Source organism: Lycium barbarum, chromosome 5 (genome assembly GCF_019175385.1).
Source record: "Lycium barbarum isolate Lr01 chromosome 5, ASM1917538v2, whole genome shotgun sequence".
NCBI classification, from domain to species: Eukaryota; Viridiplantae; Streptophyta; class Magnoliopsida; order Solanales; family Solanaceae; genus Lycium; species Lycium barbarum.
This window is the reverse complement of record NC_083341.1, coordinates 58895691-58916093: the sequence shown is the minus strand read 5'-3', so window position 1 is coordinate 58916093 and position 20403 is coordinate 58895691.

Here is a 20403-nt window from a genome sequence, read left to right as displayed (position 1 = left end):
ACCCATACGGCCACTACCTCAGTCGCGCTGAGTACAACCCCTACTTCCGTGAGAACCACCTCTACTGCCCAGAGAGCCACCTGTATTAGAGGCCTCTACCTCATGTCTGCCAAGAAAAGCATAGAAATTTGCATGACCATCCGAAGTCTGTGTACCCCCATGGCTACCACCTCAGTCACGCTAAGTATCACCTCTACCTACCTGAGAAACACCTCTACTGCCCTGAGAACCACCTCTAACCGACTGTGCCGCTGCCCTAAATGGGGGAGTCTGAGAACTTTAATGCTGACAACTATGCCTAAGTTGGGTACAATCCCTCTAGAAATACCTAAGATTACCATACTCATAGCACCCTCTAGGAATCACGGATCGCTAAAAAGGACCAGCGCCCGAATGTCTACCACGGCCAGATGGCCTATAAGAACTATGGGACACCTGCCCCAAACCATAAAAAGTACGTACAAGCTGACCTCCCTCAGATACCGACATAGTTGCATAGACAGAACTATTGGACTGCCAGTGATGATTCCAACTAAGATGACCCCCTCCACTCGAAGTACCAACATAAGTGCTGAAACGGGTTTCTTGTGTTACACCTTGGAAAATTTCCCGTTAACGTACAGTGAATAGGCTAGCGAAGGGCACGACGTATACGATGTTGGGATAAGTAAGAAATAGCCTTTGATGATCAAAATCGAGATTCAAAGACATTTGACGCAAGGAAAGAAGGTTGTCAAGGGAAGCAAAGGATATGTTGCGTGTCGGGTAAGAATTATGAGCGACGAGTAAATAAAGGCGTAATGGCGTCTTGGAGAAGAGTGATAATGTCCCTTATATTGGTATTGCGGTGTTAATTAAGTGCCAAGAAGGTTCAATAAGGACTGGAGATCAAACGAGTTGACGAGAACGAGTTTCGGAGAGCTGGGCATTATACGGCCAAACATACTAGTCGTATAAAACATACGGACAGTATGTCCAGCCTTATGGCTTGCCCAGAATGAGGATCCTCACTGGACCAGATCTACGACCAGACATACGGTCAGTATAAATTATACAGACCGTATGTTGGTCCGTAGAATCTGGTCGGGACAGATTTTAAGTTTATATAAGGACCTCTCTCTCTCTCATTAATTCATTTCATTTCACTTCTCCACACCTCAAGAATCCTATAGAACTCTCTCCATTATTCATCCACAAGAAACCAAGAGAAATCCATGATCAACTTCATCAAACCCACAAAATCAAGTGTATGAAACCTATCAAAGTTCATCTAAGCCAAGAAATCCCAAGGGAAGTGGACTAGGGTTTTTGTGCAAGAAGAGAGCTCCCACTCAAGGCTTATTCTTCCATTACCTAAGGTGAGTTTTATGATCATTCCTTGTTGTTTAAGGTGTTGAAAGTTAAAAACACTTGGATTGTAGAAAGATATAGGAAATGGGTCATGAATGTGTGAATAGTGTCATGGTTGAGTAGTAGTTTGGGGTGAATTATGAATATTGGTATGTTGTGATTGTAAGTATGTTGTGAACGAAATTTAGAACATGGAATAAGTATTATATGTGAGAAAATGCAATATTGAACTATGACCATGATTATGGAGAAATTATAGTGAAGTTGTGAAATGTGGATAATATAGATGGATGATGATTGTTGCTTGTGATATTGTGAATGTTGTTATCAATGTTTGGGAGTTGATATAGAATATGGGGAAAGTTGTATAAACGAAGGTAATGCTGCCCAATTTTCTTTAGCTTTAGTAAGCACGTTTAAGTAATCGATTAGCAAATTTTAATGTGAATTCTCTTGAAGGTAGAAACGTGGGCATCGAAGGAGAACAAGCAAGCGATAGAACTGTTAAACGAAAGAGGTATGTGAGGCTAGTCCTTTCTTTCTATGGAATGAATCCTATGACATGATTTTTCCTCCTTCTCCATGAATCTTCTACATCCCGAAAAGCTAAGATCCTATGTTCACGAGTAGCCACATGAGATAAGAGATATATTACGAGCCCGATAATGATGATGATGAACTTAAGTCTAAAGATTCTAAAGTTCATGACATGATGTTCCTATAAAGTTAATGATGCCGTTTATTGTATACACTCACCTTATACACTATTTCCTTCAAGGTGAGGCAGAATACTTATAAATGTTCCATAATGGAATCGGGGGTTCACGACCTTATGTCACCTCGATAAAGTATAGCTATCTTTGAGTTATTATGCATGCATTATGATGAGTACATGTTGATGATATTACACCGCGCCTATATGGTCGGGCAGCACCGCTAAGGCGGGTGACTTATAGATGATTACTCCGTGTCTATATGGCACGGGCAGCACCACTAGTGGGCGGCATGAGATGGTACCCCGGACGTGGGAGGCCTGGACGCAGTCTAATGATTATCACACCATACCTATATGGACGGGCAACTTATACATTTATGCATACATGATATGATGATGATTATGAAGTAAGCTAGCATGCTTTATTTCTTTTATAAGTGACAGTCAGATACAGTTGCTCATTATTTGATGCTTCTTATATCTCATGGACGTATTATTATTATTACTTATGCCTCTCATACTCAGTACAATGATCGTACTGACGTCCGTTTTCTTTGGACGTTGTGTTCATGCCCACAGGTAGACAGGGAGGTGATCTTGATCCAGACTCGTAGGAGCTATTAGATGACTTGAGAGCACTCCATTGATCCGGAGGTTCCTTGATTATTCTTTTGTGTATATATGTATATTTTGGGCACGACGGGGTCCTGTCCCGTCCCTATGTCTAGCATTCTAGCAGAGGCTCGTAGATACGCAGGTGTGGGTTATATGGTCTCACGATGTTACTACTGTATATATATTATCATTTTGATAGCCGAAAGGCTTATGTATATAAAAGTACTTATGTTCTCAAATGAAAAATGATTTTCTTATGATTTGAGTATGAATTTGACAAAATAACACTTGATGAGTATGATGAGTAGTAGAATGAGTAGTGCTCGGTGGTTAGCCCCCGGTACCCGTCACGGCCCCTTGTTGAGGCGTGACAAAAGTGGTATCAGAGCAATTCAGTCCTAGGAAGTGTCTATGAGTCGTGTCTAGTAGAGTCTTATTTATGGTGTGTTGCGCGCCACACTAATAAACAGGAGGCTACAGGGCATTTAGGAAAAATGACCATCTTTCATCTTAAGAGATCGTGCGATAGAGCTATTTATAAGATTTTCCCTTCTTAATAGTGTGCTATGATTTCAGAAATGCTGTCAAAGGGAAAAGCTACAGTCGCCCAAAAGGGAAAGACTACGATGAAAAAGCGGGTAGGAAGGGAGCCGCCAATGAAAGTAGAAGAGGGAGAATCACATAATGAGGCTCTATCTAATACTTCCTCCAGCCTGCCCAATGTAGAAGAACAAGGAAGAGCTTCAACTCCAGTTCCTCCACCGGCTGCTTCGGGTTAACAAGTGACCGAGGCTATTCATTTATTGACGCAGTTAGTTGCCGCCCAGGCACAACGGCAAACTGCCGGTTCAAGTGATCGGGCAGCTAGTACTAGGGCCCGTGATTTTATGAGTTTGAATCCTCCAGAGTTTTTCGGGTCAAAGCTGGATGAAGACCCGCAAGGTTTTATTAATGAGATGCTGAGAACATTGAGGATTATTCATGCCTCCGAAACTGAATCTGTGGAGTTGGCATCTTATAGACTCCGAGATGTGGTGGTATTGTGGTATAATAATTGGCTACCATCAAGAAAATAAAATGCGCCTCCTCCTGTGTGGCAAGAATTTGTAGATGCTTTCATCCGCAACTATTTTCCACCCTAGGTCCGCCGAGCTAGAGCGGATAGGTTCTTTAATCTAAAGCAAGGAAATATGAGTGCCCGGGAATATAGCCTTCAATTTAATTCATTGGCTAGGTATGCCCCGACTATGGTGGCCGATATGGGAGATAGGGTACATAGGTTTGTGAGTGGCTTGGGGCCACATTTGTTCAAGGATTGTTTGACAGCTTCGTTGCAAGATGGGATGGATATTCCCGAATACAAGCCCATGCCCAGAATTTAGAAGGACAACGACCTCCACAAAGGGGTGATCGTGATACTGATAGAAGGCAAAGTAAGAGGGCCAGATCTATGGGGGCAGGAAGTGATTATAGAGGGGGATCAAGGCAGACACATTCTAGACACGCAGGCCAGTCGGTGACTAGTGCACCTCCACGATTTGCAGGTAGGAGATTTGATCACTCATTTCGTTCAGGACAGGGTCAGAGTTCGAGGGCCTCAAATTCTCAGTTTGGGGGAGATTATAGCTAGAGGATACCCCCAGTACCGCGATGCAGCCAGTGCGGTAGACTACATTCCGGACAGTGTCGCCAAGGTTCATATGCTTGCTATACCTACAGCCGGGTTGGGCATATGATGCGAGATTGCCTGTCGATGAGTGGTAGAGTTGGGGTTCAGCCCACAGGATCAGTGGCTGGTTCATCTTCAGTGCGCTCGGTAGGGCAGACTCCCCAGATTTCAGCAGGTCGAGGTAGAGACAGAAGGGGAGCATCTACTTCAGGTACCACTCAGCCCCGTGTGTACGCTTTAGCCGGACGACAAGATCTTGAGTCCTCCCTGAATGTGGTTACAGGTACATTATCCATATTTTCCCACGATGTATATGCATTGATAGGTCCGGGTTCTACTCTATCTTATATTACTCCGTATGTTGCTGGTCATATTGTGGTGAAACCTGAGCCAATAAAACCTTTTGAGGTATCTACTCCGGTTGGTGATCCCGTGATAGCTAGACAAGTGTATAAAAATTGTGTAATTGTGAAATGCGACCGCCAAACTAAAGCTGATTTAATGGAGCTGGAAATGTTAGATTTTGATGTGATTATGGGTATGGATTAGTTGGCCTCATGTTGTGCTAGTATTGATTGTCGAATGAAAGTGGTTCGATTTCAATTTTCGGGAGAGCCCGTGCTTGAATGGAAGGGTAATACAGCATCTCCAAAAGGTAGGTTTATTTCCTACCTTAAAGCAAGAAAGATGATATCTAAGGGATATATTTATCACCTAGTCCGAGTTCATGATACCAAAGCAGAGTCGCCAACTTTCCAGTCCGTTTCGGTGGTGAATGAATTTCCGGATGTATTTCCAGATGAACTTCCAGGCCTTCCTCCAGAAAGAGAGATTGATTTCGCTATTGATGTGTTGCCGGACACCAAGCCTATTTCTATTTCTCCTTATCGAATGGCTCCGGCAGAATTTAAAGAGCTAAAGGCACAGTTGAAGGATTTTCTCGAGAAGGGGTTTATTAGATCCAGTTCATCACCGTGGGGAGCACCAGTCTTGTTCGTGAAAAAGAAAGATGGTTCCCTACGAATGTGCATTTATTATAGGCAGTTGAACAAGGTGACGATAACGAAGAAATATCCTCTCCCAAGGATTGATGATTTGTTTGACCAACTACAGGGTGCCAAGTGGTTTTCCAAAATAGACTTGAGGTCGGGTTATCATCAAGTGAGAGTTAGAGACGAAGATATTCCCAAAACAGCCTTCAAAACGAGATATGGCCATTATGAATTCCGGGTGATGTCGTTTCGGTTGACTAATGCTCCGACAGTGTTCATGAATTTGATGAATAATGTATTCAAGCCTCTCTTGAATTTATTTGTGATAGTATTCATTGACGATATTCTGGTATACTCTCGCACAGAATCAGAACATGCAGATCATTTACGTATTGTTCTTGGAATTCTTCGAACTCAAGAATTATATGAAAAATTCTCAAAGTGCGAGTTTTGGCTGAATTCTGTAACATTTCTGGGCCATCGTATTTCAGATGATGGTATTTGAGTTTATACTAAGAAAATTGAAGCTGTGAAGACTTGGCCAAGGCCTACGACGCCTATAGAAGTCCGTAGTTTTCTGGAATTGGCAGGTTACTATAGAAGGTTCGTAGAGGGGTTTTCCTCTATTTCAGCCCCATTGACGAAGCTAACCCAGAAGTTAGTTAAATTTCAGTGGAATGATGCTTGTGAATGCAGCTTCCAAGAGTTGAAGGACAGATTAACCTCAGCTCCAGCCTTAACACTTCCAGAAGGGCGAGATGGTTATGTGGTGTACTGTGAAGCGTTGGGTTAGGATGTGTGTTAATGAAGCGCAGTAGAGCCATTTCTTATGCTTCGAGACAACTGCGGAAACATAAAAAGAACTATCCAACTCATGATCTCGAATTGGCCGCAATTATTCCTGCATTAAAAATGTGGAGGCATTACTTGTATGGCGTGCATGTTGATATCTATACAGATCACAAGAGTCTTCAGTACATTTTCAAACAGAAGGAGTTAAATCTGCGGCAGAGGCGGTGGTTAGAGTTATTGAAAGATTATGATGTGAGCATTTTATACCACCCCGGAAAAGCAAATGTAGTAGCTGATGCGCTTAGCCGTCGATCAATGGGCAGCCTATGCGAAGTTCCTCCGGAAAAGAAAGAGATGATTCATGAGCTTCACCAGTTAGCTAATCTTAGAGTACGTTTAATTGATTCAGGTGGTGCAAGAATCGGTATTAATGTTCTCACAGTTTCGTCCCTGAATATGGAAGTGAAAGAGCGACAATATGAAGATCCTCAGTTGAGCCATTATAGAGACGTATTTCATGAAAAAGAGAAGTCCCCATTTTAAACTTCTATGGATGGAATTCTTAGGTACCGAGGCAGGCTATGTGTTCCGAATGTTGCAGAATTGAGCCGTCGAATTCTAGAAGAAGCCCATTACTCTCGGTATTCTATTCACCCTAGTGCAACAAAGATGTATCATGATCTCAAGTTGATATATTGGCGGGACGGCATGAAGAGAGACATAGCAGAATTTGTAGCTCAATGTCCAAATTGCCAGCAAGTGAAAATCGAACATCAAAAGCCAGGAGGATTATTGCAAGCAATGGAAATCCCTACTTGGAAGTGGGAAGTGATCAACATGGATTTTATTGTGGTGTTACCTCGTTCTCGAGGCAAGTATGATTCCATATGGGTGATCGTGGACAGACTCACAAAAGCAGCTCATTTTCTTCCAGTCAGAACCACATACTCAGCAGAAGACTATGCAAAGTTATATCTCAAGGAAATTGTGTGACTCCATGGTATTCCTATATCCATTATCACAGATAGAGGAGCGCAATTTACAGCCATGTTCTGGAAGTCTTTTCAAGAAGGTCTAGGTACCCAAGCGGAGCTTAGCACGGCATTTCATCCGCAGACCGATGGACAAGCCGAACGTACCATTCAGACCTTGGAGGATATGTTGACACCCAATTTTGTCCCTCCTTTATTCCAATTTATTTTCTCGGGCTTCTAAATTTATTGACGAGCTAAACATTTTGTTTTCACTACTATTTTTATTTTCTATTACTTTCATTTTCACTATTCTACTATCAACATTACTAGTATTACTTTATCACAAATTTTTAAATGGTTCGTCTTCGTTTCATTTTAGGATTTGTACTCGTTAAATTAATTTTACTTCATTAAATCCTTTACTTTCTACATACTAATTACTATTTGTCTTCACACAATATATATTGTACTAATTATTAAATTAGAAGCCCAATGGAATTTATATGGAGGAGGAATTTCAGCCAAATAACAGCCCACATTTCCTTTCACCCGTCCAGCCCACGTTCCCTAATAACTCACCTAATCAGCCCAAACCAGCCCATTACTTTCTACCCGACCCGGCCCACTAAATTAAATCCCTAAAATCTTCTTTTCACAAAAGAACACAGAACAAAGGCACCTTTCTCTTCTTCACTTTTCCCTTGGTCACTCTCTTCTTCCTCCATTTTCGGCAAAGGTCAATTTCCCTTTCAACCATGGCAGATTCAACATGCCCGTTTTCGTGCAATCCCCTCTGCCTCCCCTTTGTCGTCTTCTTCACGCCTCTCTTCTCTCTCGCCCCTCTTCCTTCTCTCATCCCCTCCATTTAGCAAAACCACAGTCCCCCTTTAACCTTACACGACTTTGTCTTTCCATTTCCACGCAAAACTTGTTGAAATAAAAGGGGTTTCTATTTTTTGCTTCAGGATCAGTGTCTATCCTCAAAAATCAGAAATGGCCGAACCATTTTCGGTAATACCGAATCGAATCACGTGACCATCGGCTCTCAACGTTCAAATTTGAACGGTCCATTTGATTCAACTTTGAATGGATTTCATTATCCCGCCCAAATCGAAACCCTAACCTTTTCCTATATAGACATCGTTATGTCTTCAGCCGAAAAAAAAGGAGAGGGATTCGGAAAAAGAAATACAAAAACAGTCTCACTTTACTTCTGGACATCAATTTCAAAATACAAAACTTTAATCAGTATTACTCTATTATTACTCTATTATTGCCTCGAATTCATCAAGACGAGAGTTAGATTTGAGACCTCGACGCCCTGTTCATTGCGCCAAGAAAAGGTAAACTTTACCTTATTATTAATCCTGTTAGTTTGTTGTTTACTTAATAGCTGTGGTGGTTGGCCTGTTTAAAATGTGATTAGTATTAGCTTGTTCGGTACTGCTTTGATCAGTAGTTGTGGTAGGTTGTTTAGTTGAAATATGACAAGTGTTAATGTTGCCGGTTGCTGCTTATTCGAGTAGTATCAGGAGTTGTTTAGTTAAATATCAGGAAGTGATAATTTTTATTAGTTTCCAGCTCTTCATGGCGTAGCAGCCTCTAAAATGATCATGATGGTTCTCTTCTATGTCCGTTTAAACCTGTTGAAAGAATCTCGTACGTATAACTACTCCTTATTAGTTTCTAGATTCTGAATTTCGTGTGTATCATTCGAGTTCTGCCTCTTAAGTCGCTTCCACGAACTTCCTAACCGTGTCATAATATGATAGAACTAGATTCATTGTAAGTTTATATGCCTGTTTTGCTGAAGTACAAACTGTGTATATTAAAGATATACCAAATACGCCAGGTGCATACAAAGCTCTGTATACCCGTAGTATATATATGAATTTGTATATCCAGCGTATATATGGTATGTCCTTCGATTATAGTCAGAATTCCCCCACCCTGCTAAGCCTGGATAGATGTTTAACTCGGAAATATGTTAGATATGACTATAAGTGTGGTAGTTCCCTGTCATTTTGTCCATAAGCATCCATGTTAGAGTCTGATATGTCATTTAGTACTGTCAAATGATGTTTGGTTTGTCGTTTGAAAATAAACCTGCTGGTTTGAATACTTGTGGAAGGATCCAAAGATAACACGAACCCTTTTCTACCCTTCCCCTTCTCCTCTTTGGATATGGTCTTGAAACCTGCGGTTTGAAGGTTCTATTTTTTTTTTTTTGTTTGTTTTGAATGGATTCGGGTCTGAAATGAATCTGTTGGGTTCTAAAGCTATGTTCCTAGAGTTCAAAGACATATAGCTTGAGTTGGTAAAACTGACCAAGACCTTTGTGTGCTCCTTTAGTGATCCTGTAGTCTATGTTGTTGATCCTGTAATCGTTCGTCAGTTGGAATGTTTTCAGTACATTTATAATTGTTTAGATTTTGTTAAGGCAGTGAAGTTGTATCCTTCAATATACACAGTATATACACCATTTACTGATTTGTTTTTGAGTTTATGTTCTACAAGTTTAACCTCATTTATTGATTAGATACTAATCCTTGTCTTTCGTTTTATGCATGAATATCATATACGAGTCGCTCGGACTCGTCATCCTCCGCATTCGGTGTTGGGCCAAATCCCAACAAAATCTTCTTCTCGAGCCACCCCCATCGGCAACAGTCCGCAGCATCGGGTTTACCAAATCTCGCTGGGCCGAAGCCCAATAGCAGCGAACAACAGTAGTCCAAAATGGGCTGAGCCCGTTTTACTTCCCTATTTTATTTTTGTACATTTAATTTGTAATTTCCCGACTAATATTTTACTTGTTTATCTGCTAGATTTGGTGAACCTTAGCAGAATTAATAGGTTAGTATAATGGGTAGTTAGTCTAAAAGAGAAACCGATGATTAATTCCATGAATTTCATCTTTCTTCTTTTTATATTAAGTTATTTATAATACTCACAATATTTATCTATTTTAGAATAATGGATTTTCAAAGTAGCATGACTACATATTTTCAATCAAAGAACCATGCTTTGTGATACTATCTTAAAAAATTTCAAGACGTCACTAATATATAAATACTAATCCAAGTATACTTTATAAACATTATTTTAAGATTTATTCAACTATGCATACTTTTAGCCTAATATAATCAAATAAAGTCAACAAAAAGAAAACTCGTGTCCTTTGTATCACATTTACAAAAAATAAAGCTAGATTTTGTTGGCATTGTCATATTAATACAATTTTATCTAAAGTTTCAAATTTGCTAAACTTATTACCTATATGAAAACCATTACATCTTCAAGTCCACTTTCAATAATACTTAAAGTCTTTTTTCATACAAACTATTATATTGCACAAGTCTTATTTTTAATAACATTATTACATTTTACTTTAAAACTTTAGCAATATTTATAAGTTATTTCTCAAACATTTAGAATGTTATATTTACACTTAGCCTAATTAACTCTAAGTCCGGTCGGTTAACCATTTATTAATGGAATTTAGAGGATGCCTAATACCTTCCCTCTAGATTAGTTGAACCCGTACCTAGAATCATTTGGTTTCGTAGACTTTAATAAAATCAAATTTAGATAACTACTTTAATAAACTTTAGGTGCCCTAATTCACCGTAAATAATTAGGTGGCGACTCTTGACTTTAAATAACCCCGGAATTACCGGAATGTTATAAACTATTTTGACTCCGGTTAAAATAGGGTATAACAGCTTGGCGACTCTGCTGGGGACTCACTTAGGTTCTAACCATAACGGACTTAGTTTAACTAGGCTTTGTGTGTTTATTTAATTACTTTATTTGTTGTTAACTGTTTTTACATGTTATTATTTCTTTGTTTGATATAAACTGTTTATGTGTTACTGTTTTGATATAAACTGTCATTCCGTATCACTTTTCCCCACATTTGGAAATTCACACTATCACATGTACACGCGAGGTGTGTTTTGCGCACCCGCAAATTTATTTCAAAAACCCAATCTTAGGAGAGTTGGCGTATGCGCGGGGTGTCCGAATAACGGTGACCGCGTAGCCTTCTCACTCGAGTAGTCCACTCGGGAACTTTGCGTCTAGTAAACCCACTCTTAGTCAGCCTAGGATAGAGCTAAACCAACACCCTTTGTTAAGAGCATACATTTCATGACCTAGGAGGTTTAATACCCTTGCTGTATTAAACCCATTAGATGACTTTACCCAAACGTTCAAGTGGGTTCACGACCCCAAGTGACAATAATCATACTTTATGTGCATGTTTGAAGGTAATTGTGCCTAAATATTGACTACTTGCTCTAATGAATTAAACTTTAGGAGGGAGGGAATGACTAACGCTTCTGTGACAGGTATGGATTGGCATCTGTGATCAACAACCGACGAGAACCAAGAGCGTCACAAAACGGAGCTGAAATTTAGACATAGGAAATTGTATTTACTTTATCTAGATTAGGAAACATTTTATGTTGTATTTATTTGGTATGTAATAAATACCACATTACTTTTGTACTTTATTTTGGGAAATAGAATTTGTTTGATTAACAAAAGCAATAGGATGACGTATTATGGCACACTTTACCCTTCAAACAAATGTTAGGCATACCTCTGGCACAAAGAGGTCACATGCATATTAGGACGCGTTATTGTTTGATATACCCATGCACATTTGTTTGACAACTTGTTTGACTTTATTCGATGAATTATTTGCTACATGACCTACTTTACTTTACATGATCATGACTTTACCTAGACTTACATCATTTGCACTTTATGTTTCTTTTTATTTTTATTCCCAAAGAGTTGATTCGTGTTGACACTCGAGCTGGCCGACCACCCTTACCTCACAAGGTCGAAGACGTCATCACTACCTCGACGTACCTGGGTTGTGCAAGGAAAAGAAATTATCATGACTGATCCAGCCGCATCCGTTTCAACTGGTTTGGAAAACATTGTGATCTCTAGCGATCCTCCCGAGACTTCTGAACATAGAAATACTATGCAACATGATGAACATATCGCCAGCCCGACTCAAGAAATTGAGGACCTACGTGACGAACTAAATCGGGTTAGGGACCTGACCAATTTATCTGTTACACTCCAAAGTCCACTTCCTGAACCTAGAACTGTCGCACCAAACCCACCTCGTTTTCCATCACTCGAATCTCCAGTTCCTGAACATTTTCCTTCACAAAACAATGCACCTACCAATAACAACTTTCCTCCTATCATCCTCACAAATCCACCAAATCCATCATACGTCTATACTCCTCCACAAAGTCAACCACCCACCTACACTACCTATGCTACTCCTAATCCACCACCCGTCAACCCACCAAATCAATCACAAGTTCACACTCCTTACATTCCTTTACCTACCAACACTAATCCACCACCTACAACTACTTCTCTAAACCCACCAAACAAGCTACCTACAAACACCACTTATAACACACCACCTCCAGTCCAAAATATTCCCACCGTCCAAACTTATCCAACCCAGCATATACAAAGGGCGCATTTTGTCACTCCTAATGCACAATATCTTCCTCCGGTATATGCAGCGGAAACACAAGCCTATACCAACCCAGTAACGGTCAGGTTCCAACCCGAGGTAGATCAATACGAGGAAATGGAGAAAGAGGCAAAAGCAAGGGCGGATGATATGTTGTTAAAAGAGATCCACAGTCTCAAGGAGGCAATGAGAAACCTGCAAGTTGCTAGGGGAACAAAAAGCGTAGAATACGAAGATCTGTGTGTGCAGCCTGATGTCGATTTGCCCGTAGGCTACAAACCGCCGAAGTTTGATACTTTCAATGGAACCGGCGATCCTCATACACACTTAAGGGCTTATTGCGACAAACTGATTGGAGTAGGTAGAGATCAGAACATAAGAATGAAGTTATTCATAAGAAGCTTGTCTGGTGAAGCTCTTACCTGGTATACACAACAAGACGTCTGCAAGTGGCATGGTTGGAGCGACATGGCCCAAGACTTTATGGACCGATTCAGTTTCAACACCGGCATCACACCGGACAGAGTCTACATGACTAAGTTAACTAAGAAGTCAACTGAATCGTTTTGTGAATATGCACTGCGTTGGAGGTCAGAAGCAGCCAGGGTACAACCCCCGATGAATGACAGAGAAATGACTGCTACCTTCATTGAATGTCAGGCCGGCATATTTTATGAGAAAATGATAGGTATGATGGGAAAAAAATTCACAGAAGTTGTCCGAATGGGTGAAGCCTTGGAAGAAGGAATCAAATCTGGATAAATTCAGGATCTTATGGCTTTGCAAGCTGTAAACAAAGCCATTCAATCTGGTTCTATCAACGGGCTTAAAAAGAAGAAAGAAGATGCTGCTGCGGTCATGAATGTCCAAGGACATAAGCCAAGCCAAGCCATCACATACTTTAACCATCCACAACAACCTTTCTACCCTTACCAATACACCGAACCTTACCAAATTCCACTGTCTCCTTACTCTGTCTACAACGCCCAAGCAAACCACTACCAACCCCGAGCACCTCCTGTTACACCTTGGAAAATTTCCCGTTAACGTACAGTGAATAGGCTAGAGAAAGGCACGATGTATACGATGTTGTGATAAGTAAGAAATAGCCTTTGATGATCCTAATCTAGATTCAAAGACATTTGACGCAAGGGAAGAAGGTTGTCAAGGGAAGCAACGGATATGTTGCGGGTCGGGTAAGAATTATGAGCGACGAGTTAATGATGGCATAATAGCGTCTTGGAGAAGAGTGATAATGTCCCTTAGATTGGTATTGAGGTGTAATCAAGTGTCAATAAGGTTCCATAAATATTGGAGATCAAACGAGTCGACGAGAACGAGTTTCGGAGAGCTGGGCATTATACGGCCAAACATACTGGCCGTATAAAACATACGGACCGTATGTCCAGCCGTATTTCTTGCCCAGAATGAGGGTCCTCACTGGACCAGGTCTACGGCCAGACATACGGTCAGTATAAATTATACCCACCGTACGTTGGTCCGTAGAATCTGGTCGGGACAGATTTTAAGTTTATATAAGGACCTCTCTCTCTCATTAATTCATTTCATTTCACTTCTCAAAACCTGAAGAATCCTCTAGAACTATCTCCATTATTAATCCACAAGGAACCAAGAGAAATCCATGGTCAGCTTCATCAAACCCACAAAATCAAGTGTATGAAACCTATCAAAGTTCATCTAAGCCAAGAAATCCCAAGAGAGGTGGACTAGGGTTTTTGTGCAAGAAGAGAGTTCCCACTCAAGGCTTATTCTTCCATTACCTAAGGTGAGTTTTATGATCATTCCTTGTTGTTTAAGGTGTTGAAAGTTAAAAACACTTGGATTGTAGAAAGATATAGGAAATGGGTCATGAATGTGTGAATAGTGTCATTGTTGAGTAGTAGTTTGGGGTGAATTATGAATATTGGTATGTTGTGATTGTAAGTATGTTGTGAACGACATTTAGAACATAGAATAAGTATTATATGTGAGAAAATGCAATAATGAACTATGACCATGATTATGGAGAAATTGGAGTGAAATTGTGAAATGTGGATAATATAGATGGATGATGATTGTTGTTTGTGATATTGTGAATGTTGTTATCAATGTTTGGGAGTTGATATAGAATATGGGGAAAGTTGTATAAACGAAGGAAATGCTGCCCAATTTTCTTTAGCTTTAGTAAGCACGTTTAAGTAATCGATTAGCTAATGTTAATGCGAATTCTCTTGAACATGAATCCTATGGCATGATTTTTCCTCCTTCTCCATGAATATTCTACATCCCGGAAACCTAAGAGCCTATGTTCACGAATAGCCACATAAGATAAGAGATATATTCCGAGCCCGATAATGATGATGATGAGCTTAAGTCTAAAGATTCTAAAGTTCATGATATGACGTTCCTATAAAGTTAATGATGTCGTTTATTGTATACACTCACCTTATACACTATTTCCTTCAAGGTGAGGCAGAATACTTATAAATGTTCCATAATGGAATCGGGGGTTCACGACCTTATGTCACCTCGATAAAGTATAGCTATCTTTGAGTTATTATGCATGCATTATGATGAGTACATGTTGATAATATTACACCGCGCCTATATGGTCGGGCAGCACCACTAAGGCGGGCGGCTTATAGATGATTACACCGTGTCTATATGGCACGGGCAGCACCACTAGTGGGCGGCATGAGATGGTACCCCGGACGCGGGAGGCCTGGACGCAGGCTAATGATTATCACACCGTATCTATATGGACAGGCAGCTTATACATTTATGCATACATGATATGATGATGATTATGAAGTAAGCTAGCATGCATTATTTCTTTTATAAGTGACAGTCAGATACAGTTGCTCCTTATTTGATGCTTCATATATCTCATGGACGTATTATTATTACTTATGCCTCTCATACTCAGTACAATGATCATACTGACGTCCTTTTTCTTTAGACGCTGTGTTCATGCCCACAGGTAGACAGGGAGGTGATCTTGATCCAGACTCGTACGAGCTATTAGCTGACTTGAGAGCACTCTATTGATCCGGAGGTGCCTTGATTATTCTTTTGTGTATATATGTATATTTTGGGCACGACAGGGTCCTATCCCGTCCCTATGTCTAGCATTCTAGTAAAGGCTCATAGATACGCAGGTGTGGGTTATATGGTCTCACAATGTTACTACTGTATATATAGTATCATTTTGATAGCCGAAAGGCTTATGTATAAAAAAGTACTTATGTTCTCAAATGAAAAATGATTTTCTTATGATTTGAGTATGAATTTGACAAAAGAACACTTAATGAGTATGATGAGTAGTAGAATGAGTGGTGCTCGATGGTTAGCCCCGGGTACCCGTCACGGCCCGTAGTCGGGGCGTAACATCTTGACCACCCGCTCCTCATAATCTTCACACCTAATAAACTCAGCCTCTCAAACTGCATTCACTATCTGATGGAAAGAAGGCCCTGTGGCAGCCATTTGTGCTGCAATCAAACGAAGAATACAAATCAATCCGTTGGCGAACCTCCTCACTCTCTCAGCCTCATTCATAAGTATCATCAAAGCATGGCGAGACAATTCTTGAAACTGTGCCTTGTACTTTGTCATGGTCACATGCCCATAGTGTAACCTTCAAGCTGAGCCCTTCTGCCCCTCTAGCTCACACCATGAGGTGTGAAATTCTCCAAGAATGCCTGAGTAAACGAAGCCCAAGTAAAAGAAGGGGATCCTGCTAGTCTGGTCTCAACATATGACCTCCATCACTACTTGGCGGGTCAATTCATCTGAAAAGCGGTACAGTCTACTCCACGAGACTCTGCTAACTCGATGTTGTACAGCCTCTCATGACAACTGATAAAAAATAGCAAGTATCATCATCTGGGACTCTATCAAATCTATGAGGATCCAGCTTCCTAAATCGATCAAACATCTTATGTTTCTCCACGGTCACTGTAGACTGAGTAGCTTGGGGTGAAGCAAAGCCAGGCACTGACACACCTAAGAAATGGGGAGCCATATAACAAGTGTTGGCCTAGCTCCTGGTGTCTTACATCCGAGAGCAATCATATGATTAAGAGTCTGTCCTATAACTCTAGTATGAGAACCATTAGAAGTAGCGGTAGAATACTCCCCTGTGCCATACTCTCGAGAAAACCCAACATGAGAACCAAAGTATCCTGCTCTCTCCATCTGTAATCGATCTACTCCTCACCATCCGTGAGAAAGAGTGGCACAAGAAACTTATAATTCAATAAAGTCAAAAGCGCACAATAAGAATGAAAGAAGTGAAATTTCCTAAATACCTTGCAACCTTTCGAAGTTAGGTACGGACGTCATTGTTCTGATCCGCAAGACTTTACTAGACATTGCTCTTGTATTCATGAGACCAATGAACCTAGGACTCTAATACCAAATTTTTTATGACCTAAAATCCAAATGTGCCCTGAGGACACCTACCCAAACCCGTAGGCAATATCAAGTAAAAGCTATGTCTTACAACATAGGTTTATTATGGGATTTAGAAGGAAAAAAACACATAACTTCGTAATAATTCTCATAACTCATAACATAAATAAGTCTATAAGTCATACATATCCCAAAACCTGAAAGTCATAAGTACAAGAGGTACTAAATCCGAAATACAATTATAAAATGCTATAAATATTGTCTAGATGACAAAGACAGAATACTAAGATAGAAATGGAGTCCAATACGGCAGAACAGCCAGCAGCTCACCCTAAACTCCAAAGCACGCCTTAACGATCGGTTGGATCTCATCCTCTACTCGAACTAGGATTAGAACCTGCATACAAAAGGTACAATAAGTGTAGAGTGAGTACACAAAAACACATGTACTCAGCAGCATCATTGATTGACCCTAAACTAAAGCAACACTAAGGATTGGTCCTTCCAATACTCACATCCACACTTCAATGGTATAAAGCTTCATAGTTTATAAGCACTTAAGCATTTACGATAATAAATTTGACAATCCAACTAAGTCATAGAACTTATTCCTTTCCAAATATTCATATAAGTATTTCAATAAGACAATACAATCAAGTAAGAATGGTATGAACTGCAAGTGATATGCAATGCAATAGCCAATATGCGCCAGTATAAACACGCTCCTACAGTAGGTTTCACGTGATCCATAGGGGACTCATGAGGTCCATATACTCACCTGAAATATCAGATCCTCCAAATCACATCGCGTATAAGCCAATAGGCTATAATGTCATCATCAGTCCCACCATACACCAAATCTAATCAGGTCTCTACAGACTATTTCTTATGTTGCATCAATACCATGCCAATAGTATCATAAAATGTATGAAATGGATATGCGTACAACATACAATTTTATAATATCAATTCAATGCCAAATATAGTGATGAATGCAAAATAAATCGATATTCACTAGTATTAAACTAACATGGCTATTCATAAGTCCACAGAATAAAAAACCATACCAAACCAGTAGATTTAATGCTATCAACCAATGCCCATAGGCTTGACATTCATCCCTTCTCAAGATTGATCCCTTTTTCATTAATTATACATATATAATACCGGTACCTGCATGAGTGCTCGTCACCTCACGAGTACGAGACCCCCAATTCCCCGTTACACCCCTTAATTAGATAGCCAACACAAACACCTCATAAGGAGTCTAGTGAGTCTCAACTTGCCTTAATTTCGAAGTTCGAAGATTCAATCCACAAGCTTTGTCCTTCCTTTGAGCATTCAAACTAGCCCAATCTATTCAAATATGGTTCAGAACCCGGCTCTGAAGTCAGAGGTAAACATATTTCATTCTTAAAAGATAACATGTGCAACTTTGCTTGGTATCATGATGATATGACATGTATAGACCCAGAAGTCAAAACTCACAAGCTGAGCATCAACCCTCTCCATAGACCGGTAAAGCAGAAGTTGAGATCATAGGTAGGAATAAAATTTGCGGTCATAAAAGACAAAGTTAGTAAACTCCTAAGATTTGCTCGAACCGGGAAGTCAAATATCTAGATTGGCTACATAATGTTGTGGTTGTACCTAAGAAAAATGGAAAATGGAGGATATGTATAGATTCTAAAACTCTAAATAAAGCATGTTCAAAAGATTCTTTCCCACTACCACATATTGGTCAACTTATCAACGCAATTGTTGGTGGCTAGATGTTAATTAGCTTCCTAAACGCTTACTCCAAATATAATCAAATAGATAAATACGGGAGATTTGAAAAAAAAATAGCATTCATCATTCATCAAAGTATGTATTGCAGTAAAGTAATGCGTTTTAATTTTAAAATGAAGGGGTCACATACTGGCGACTCATCACTAGGATTCTCAGAGACAAAGTTGGATTGAAAATCTAGGTTTACATCGACAATATGTTGGTGAAATCCCTCCAAACAGAAGGCCATCTAAAGGAAAATTTCACAATCCACATGCAGTACAACATGAAGCTAAACCCTGAGAAGTGTGCACTCGGAGTATCTTCAAGCAAGTTCCTCAGTTTTCTAGTTTTAAAAAAGGGAGATCGTGGTTAATCCCTATCACATGAAGGCACTCGAAAAAATTTGAGATGTACTTCATGCACCATGGATGTTCAAGATTGACCGAAAGAATCATAGATCTTAGTAGGTTCATCTCCCGAGCATCAAAGATGTCAAAAGTTTCTTTCAATGCTAAAAAAACATCGGAACTTTGAATGGACCCCGGGAGAATCACAGATCTTAGTAGGTTCATCTCCTATTTATCTACTTTTATATTTACCTTAGTGAATTTTATCATTTTTTTTTATAATGATGGTGGCGAGTCAGTTTATGAAGCACCTCGATCTTTAATTTAATTTGATTATGATCGCAAGAATAATAAACATTTTTATAGATAATATTTTGGAATTCGGATAGAGTACTAGTTATATAATAGTATTCCCTGTCGAAAATATTGTTTCAACTTGTATGAGCTTATATTCTCTAGAAGGCCCTATACAAAATGTTGATTTTGCTTGTATTGTTAGTGAGATTTTCCTATTAAATTTTTTATTCTTATTTAGTTTGCTAATAATTATGTGATTACTTCTTGAAGATGTTATTTTTGTTTGTCTTCCTGATATATGAGATTTTTGTTTGTTGTTCTACTATAATTGGTTTTTAAAATTTAGCTAAATATTATGTATCTGATTAAAAATATTCGCCGCACTCACTCATAAAAAAGAAATTGTTCACTCTTTCTAAGTTTGAACATCCTTAGCACAATTGATGGCTACACCACTAGATGGGTGGTTACTTGCACACCCTTCACCAAAAATTATACTGTAAACATAGGTTTAGATATTACTTGTAACTGATATATACAAGAATATGAACATTGTTGATTAAAGTTAGAAGAGTGGATCAGCGTTGAAGTGTGTTCAAAGCTACCTAAAATTTGCATGGTCGATTCTCGTCTGAAGCACTAACTTTGAATATTGTCTTACATATTTTGTTAAAAGAAATACCGACGCTCATTCCCCTTTTCTATCCTTTCTTTTTTATTTCTATGCTTATTCTATTTAATTCTTTTTGTTTTCATCTTTTGTACTTTCTTTTCATTCCTTTGGATTTTTCCCTCTAATGTTTTAATTAATTACGTGCAAATGCAACTGAAACAACGATGCTATCAAATTGACCCATATTTTAAAATCTTACGCAAATTGGCCTGTAACTGCAATGTCGCCTCCTCTCTTTCTTTTGTTTCTGACTATCAGCCACTTTTCTCCATTTTCTT